Genomic DNA, 6,075 nt, shown 5'->3' with positions numbered 1-6,075 from the left:
GCCATCATATTAAATATGATTTCTCATGAACAGGTGTGCATGCCGCAAGACAAAACCTCTACCTGTCAAGTTAGCAAGCAAACAAGTACAAACAGTAACATTACTGCATTAATGCAGTAGGTTCTCTATGGCCACTATCCCTCACTCTTAATGTTTCCAGCAGCTGCCGTGAGGAGGGTGTGCTTTGTTGTGAGCGCTCTGACAGTGAGTGGGGGTCTCGGGGGGGGGACATGCCGCAAGTTGAAAGCTCAACAAGCTGTGTGAAGTGGCTTGCTTTTATGTTGCACATTGTGCTGGAGCTGCTGGGGAGGCAACACAAGTCCTAAATACAAACTTATTTCAAAAGCGTAACGTGTCAGTCTACCCTCTCCCTGGAACTTCATTAAAGGTAGATATCTTTGAAAATGCAGGCTTCTTTTTCGATTGTTGCTGCACTCACATGACAGCCCGCAGCAGCAGTTGGTAGCCCAATGCTGCATGTCAGAGTAACATCTTATTAAAGTGTTGATTCTTGCCTCGGGCTGCCTCCAGACCCATTCAGGGTCAGGGTACACGTCAGGACATGATCCAGCCATAGGACTATACTGCTAGGAGATTTAATTATTGTTCTCTATGTCTGTGCTGAGTCATATTGCGGTTATACCACCTCTGCCATTAAATAGCCCCCCCCCTCTGTAATGTAGTGTGTTAGCTGCTTATTATGTTCATTGTGCTCCGGGTGAGGGCGACAGACTGATTTAATACCAGTCTATTTAGCCAATAAAATTTGACATAGTTTATTTATCATTAAATTGATGTTCATGTCATTCATGTTCATGAAAAGCCAGCAGACATGGAAGGAAGGATGGAAATGCTTCTTATATAACAGTTAGGATAAACCAATTATGTACGTCTAATGTGTGGCTTGTTTATTGGGTTAGGGCATATTATAGTAAAAAAAAAAAATTAATATTGACCCGCTGGGATAGTGTGCCTGGAATTGCCCCAAAAGACAAATAACGTTTTCTCAATGTAATTAAATTTCATTAAATCAACATGAATAAAAGGTGATGAGAAAAAGGTCATAAAGTTATGGAAATGTGGAATGAAATTTTTGACTACTACTCTATTACAATAATATCATAACAACTACAGTGTTTGCAATGCAGGCTGTTTTTCTTAACATCTTAATGTACGTAATTTTGGTTTAAGTACATTTTTCTGTATGAGGCTTCTGTAGTAGTCATGTGTACCATATTAAATAAGCAATAGTAACGACACCAAAAATGCTTAATTCCAGTGCTAAACCACGATAAGTGAATTTCCGCAGAGTAGGACTCAATATTAATACATTTAATATTTTTGTAGTTAGAGCATACAAATTAGTAATTAAATTAGTAGAGCCTCATAGACACGAAATAACACCCCTAGAGTCACCTTTACACTCCTATTATTCTTTGTTTACCACACATTAACACCGGTCAAGACGCGTGCCATATTGGATGCTAACCAGAGTAAATCAAAATAAAATTATGGCATAAATTTTCGACATTAACCCGAAAATCTCGTAAACGTACAAAGAGTAAATTATTGTTAATTTCCAAAAGCAGTATGATGAATTTGGATGGAGCTAATCTTGGATCAGATCTCTCCAAGCTGGCCAAAGACTAATGGTCCTTCCCTGCACCCCCCCCCCCCCCCCCCCCCACACACACACTCCCCTCCTAATCTTTCCCCTTTACTTTGGGATTCAAACAGTGCTATGAATGGCAAACATAAAAAAAAAATGTAATACTGACATATATTTGTACTTTTATCGGTATAACGACTTTTTCCTGAGAAGATACTTCAAAAGTAGTTTGTGCAATTTTGTATGGAATTTTGCCCATCATTCACAATCCTTATGTGAAACATGAACACAAATTTATTCCCCTTTTCTATGCATTATAAAGCCAGGAAACGAGTTAATATGAGCTAGCTAATAATGCATGTCACACATATTTCGACCACAAAGCCCTATAAAAAAACCCCTCTAACAACGTTTTATCATGTTATATACTTGCTGTGATCATACAAGAACAAGTACTTACAGTTTTTTGCTGTACTTTGATGATTTAAAACATTACCGGAATATATTTTTACTTACAGTAGTTAGTGAATAGTAAATGTGTTCCGATGAAGTACATTGTTAGCTAGCTCAAATTGACTCATTATCTCATGTTATAATGTTTGTGAATGATGTGAAATTTCCAAAATCCCTTTAAGATTTTTACACTGGCCACAATTCATTCCCATTTTTACCCCAATTTCTGATTTATTGTACAGATGCATAGAACCTATTATCGCTGAGCTTGTTAAAATGTAGGAAGAGGAGAAAGATAGAACTCATTGCTTTTACAAACAACTCATTACGACCCCAAACAATTAGGCAGGCTTCAGTGAGATATTGTCTGGATGACAGAGTCATCCTGTGACTATTCCACTGGCTCCAGGCACTGGACCGATGCCAGCAGGGAGGAAAAGCAGACTGGAGAAGAGTTCCACATTGTGTATCAGACAGCAGTGGCCTGGAGGCAAGAAAAACAAGCCGGAGATCACAAGGTCAAGTATCACTAGCCTTTTTATTCCCTAACTAGGGAATAAGAACATGATCCTTCTCTACGTGTTTAGTACATACGTCTACCGTCTACTGCAATTGTTTGTACCATTGTGGAGGTCACTAATATACCAAGGTGTGACGCTCATGTTTACATTGAAGCTGAGACCAAGTCGATTCCCGCATACTCTCTATTTACCATGGATGTCCATAGATCTCCATAAATAGGCTTGTTTTTGTTGCTTCACTGATCATGTTTTTTTGTCAAGTGTTGAGATTTTGCATTGAACGTACCATAGTTTCTGTGAGATATAAAGCCATACCTATATCAATTATATCATCAATTATAATCATTCATTAGTGGTGAGTGCCTATTTGTGTTACACAAAAAATGTGCTTATTAAGAGTATGAATGATTAAAATACTAAACTAATCATTAAGACAGTCACTTTTATTGCAAATGTTGATCTGAAGTCAGACAAGAATGTCAACGTCAGGCTGACATCAGTGGTTGGGGGAGGGGTGGTACCGTATCAATTACTCCTGGTTGGCCTTGAAACACAACCCCATACAAAGAGCGCGGAGCTACATCGTTAAAAAATGATTAATCACTTTGATTAAAACATTACTCAATGGGGGTATAAATAACTAACATCTATAAATCACAACAACAAACATTACTATGAATTTCATCTGCTTGTAATTGCATTGTTTGAGGGATTAGATGAGCCAACCGCTATCCTTTATTAAAATCAATTTTAAACACAAATGCTACATTATGTACATTGGCCCAGAATCGTACATCCACTAGTCTGGTCTGGTTTGCATTAGCAAACATGAGTTATAAAATGACATTAGCAGTCATACAGGATAACGGAAGGCTTCTTATTAAGGGATTTTTATTTCTGGGATTCTCCGGTGTAACCGGCGGACTTAATTTGTCTCCTTTTCAGCAGCAGCTAAAAAATTTTTTATTTTTAATTAGCAGTTGAAATGGGTTGTATTTTAATGCCATTTACCATGGTCTATTATATTTAGTTAGGATGAAAAAAGAAGCCAAAGAATGACAAGTCATGAAAGACCAAAGTATAGCCTCTATGCATATATACGGTATATATTATACATATATACTGTATACTGTATATATTATACATATATTATACATATATACTGTATATATACATATAGTATATTTATCTATGAAATGACTTCCTATGACAAAACCAGTTAAGGATATTAGCTCTATATACTTTGACTAATCACTTTTTTTGAGTAATGTTTATCCACTCCTAACAAACTCCTGCCCTTCGTGCTTCAAAGTTATTGTTTATCTGTCAAGGGATTTAAGAAGGACACTCGTCTTAAAATCAGCCGATTCATCATGAATGATTTCATGTAGAAGAATGAGAATGTGTCTGTTCCCAACACATTCCCTTCATTCTTCTTTTGATCCAAAGCTGTTATCTGAAAGATTTCAAATACAGTCAAACAGTCTTTGTGGTGTTTTATTAGCAATGTAAAGAGGCCCAGTTCAGATAAGAGCCTCTTTATGGATGGTGTTTCCCCACCACTGGAGGCCTCGGGGGCCCCCGCCAGAAGATATTAGATGACTGGACTATGCAGCCTGGGGTCTTCAAACCCAGCTGTTCACACAAAACCTCCACAGACAAGACATTGAGCCATAGAGGAGGGCACGGTGGGCCAATAAAGTTGGGTCAGGTGCAAGGGACGCGCCACTGTGAGTGTTTGAATGTAAGGATTTGTGTATTGGATGTTTACTTTGAGCCCGTCCAGCAGAATGTCTAATTCACCTCTTTGGATTGATGGAACATTTGGCAATGCAGGCAAAAATGAAACTTTGCATGCTGCTAAAAAAAATAGTATGCATTTATAATTAAAGCATATCAACTTGCAAATAGGCTGGGGGACAAGTGGTTAGCGTGCAGGCCCCACAGCTAGGAGACAGGAGTTCAATTCCACCCTCGGCCATCTCTGTGTGGAGTTTGTGGGTTTTCTCCGGGTTTCCTCCCACATTCCAAAAACATGCTAGGTTAATTGGCGACTCCAAATTGTCCATAGGTATAAATGTGAGTGTGAATGGTTGTTTGTCTATATGTGCCCTGTGATTGGCTGGCAACCAGCCCAGGGTGTACCCTGCCTCTCACCCGAACACAGCTGGGATAGGCTTCAGCACCTCCCGCCGCCCTCGTGAGGATATGCGGTAGAAAATGAATGAATGAATGAACTTGCAAATAGGCTGCATGGAGGACAAGTGGTTAGCGCTGGCCCCACAGCTAGGAGACAGGAGTTCAATTCCACCCTCGGCCATCTCTGCGTGGAGTTTACGTGTTCTCCATGTGCATGCTCCCCCATTCCAAAAACATGCTAGGTTAATTGGCGACTCCAAATTGTCCATAGGTATGAATGTGAGTGTGAATGGTTGTTTGTCTATATGTGCCCTGTGATTGGCTGGCGACCAGTCCAGGGTGTACCCCGCTTCTCACCCGAACACAGCTGGGATAGGCTTCAGCACCTCCCGCCACCCTTGTGAGGCTAAGCGGTAGAAAATGAATGAATGAACTTGTAAATAATATATCTCTATAACATCTCTAAGGGAAGACAGACAGTGTGAAAAGATGAAAAGATGATGAATAAATGAGTGTGTTTCATAATGTCTCATCCGCTGCCTCCACAGTGAGTTCATTGAGACAAGAAGAGGGCATGGCAGGATATCCTGAGCAGACACAGCATCAATCTCTACTCCAACACTGTCTTCACTTGTTCTGCCTCACTATTATCCCTGCTTATGTAATAAGTTGTGAACACATACCACAACAGTAGGTACACAAAATGTAATAATCCAATGCAATCTGATATGAATAGGTTAGTATAGCTTGTTGTGCATCACAATAAAATGTCAGGACACTCACTAATAGGAAAAACAACATATAGTGCAGTTAAAATACAAATAGGCACAAAAGTAAGTATTGTCAAATCAGTCAAGGTTGTCAATGTTGTAAATATAGTTTTTTTCCAAACAGAGAACTTGTTTGAACTTGTAACAGTCTTTTATAATGAAGGATCCAATGATTTTACGGCAAAACTGTGCAAAATGGAAGACCTCAAGTGCCCCTAGTTCATTTGGCGTACGGTCCCTTTAAAAAAGTGGAGTGGATGAGATGCCCCCCCCCCCCACCCCTTCCTCATTTCCCCCCTGAGGCGTTGGGTGGGGGGGTGGGGGGGGGGCAAGTTGAGGGCTTTGTTTAAAAATTGCACACTCCAATCTGCTGCAAGATGCTGACATCAGCAGCAGCCGGGCTGGAGGTCAGCTGGGGTCAAGGCTGTCAGTCACCCGCTGCAAAGTCATAACAGACGCTGGCTGCTGCCGACGTGCAACAGAACAGGAAACGGACAGAAGAAAAAAAAGAGAAAAGATACACAATATTTGATATTAGTTACTATATTACTATAGATATAATACATAGTATATCTGTATTAGT

General features: G+C 39.8%; 1 long non-coding RNA gene across 1 annotated transcript; it reads left to right on the top strand.

Moving 5' to 3' along the window:
* Positions 1–299: 299 nt before the first annotated feature.
* On the top strand, positions 300–5,438 carry LOC131140733 (uncharacterized). The gene is made up of 3 exons (XR_009132454.2): positions 300–388; positions 2,472–2,580; positions 5,271–5,438. It is a non-coding gene; the product is annotated as an uncharacterized LOC131140733 (long non-coding RNA).
* The last annotated feature ends 637 nt before the right edge of the window (positions 5,439–6,075 follow it).

Source organism: Doryrhamphus excisus, linkage group LG14 (assembly GCF_037039965.1).
Source record: "Doryrhamphus excisus strain RoL-2023G ecotype Guam linkage group LG14, RoL_Dexc_Guam_v1.1, whole genome shotgun sequence".
NCBI lineage: Eukaryota > Metazoa > Chordata > Actinopteri > Syngnathiformes > Syngnathidae > Doryrhamphus > Doryrhamphus excisus.
The sequence above is the reverse complement of the archived record's forward strand: the minus strand, read 5'-3'. Positions and strand labels throughout refer to the sequence as shown.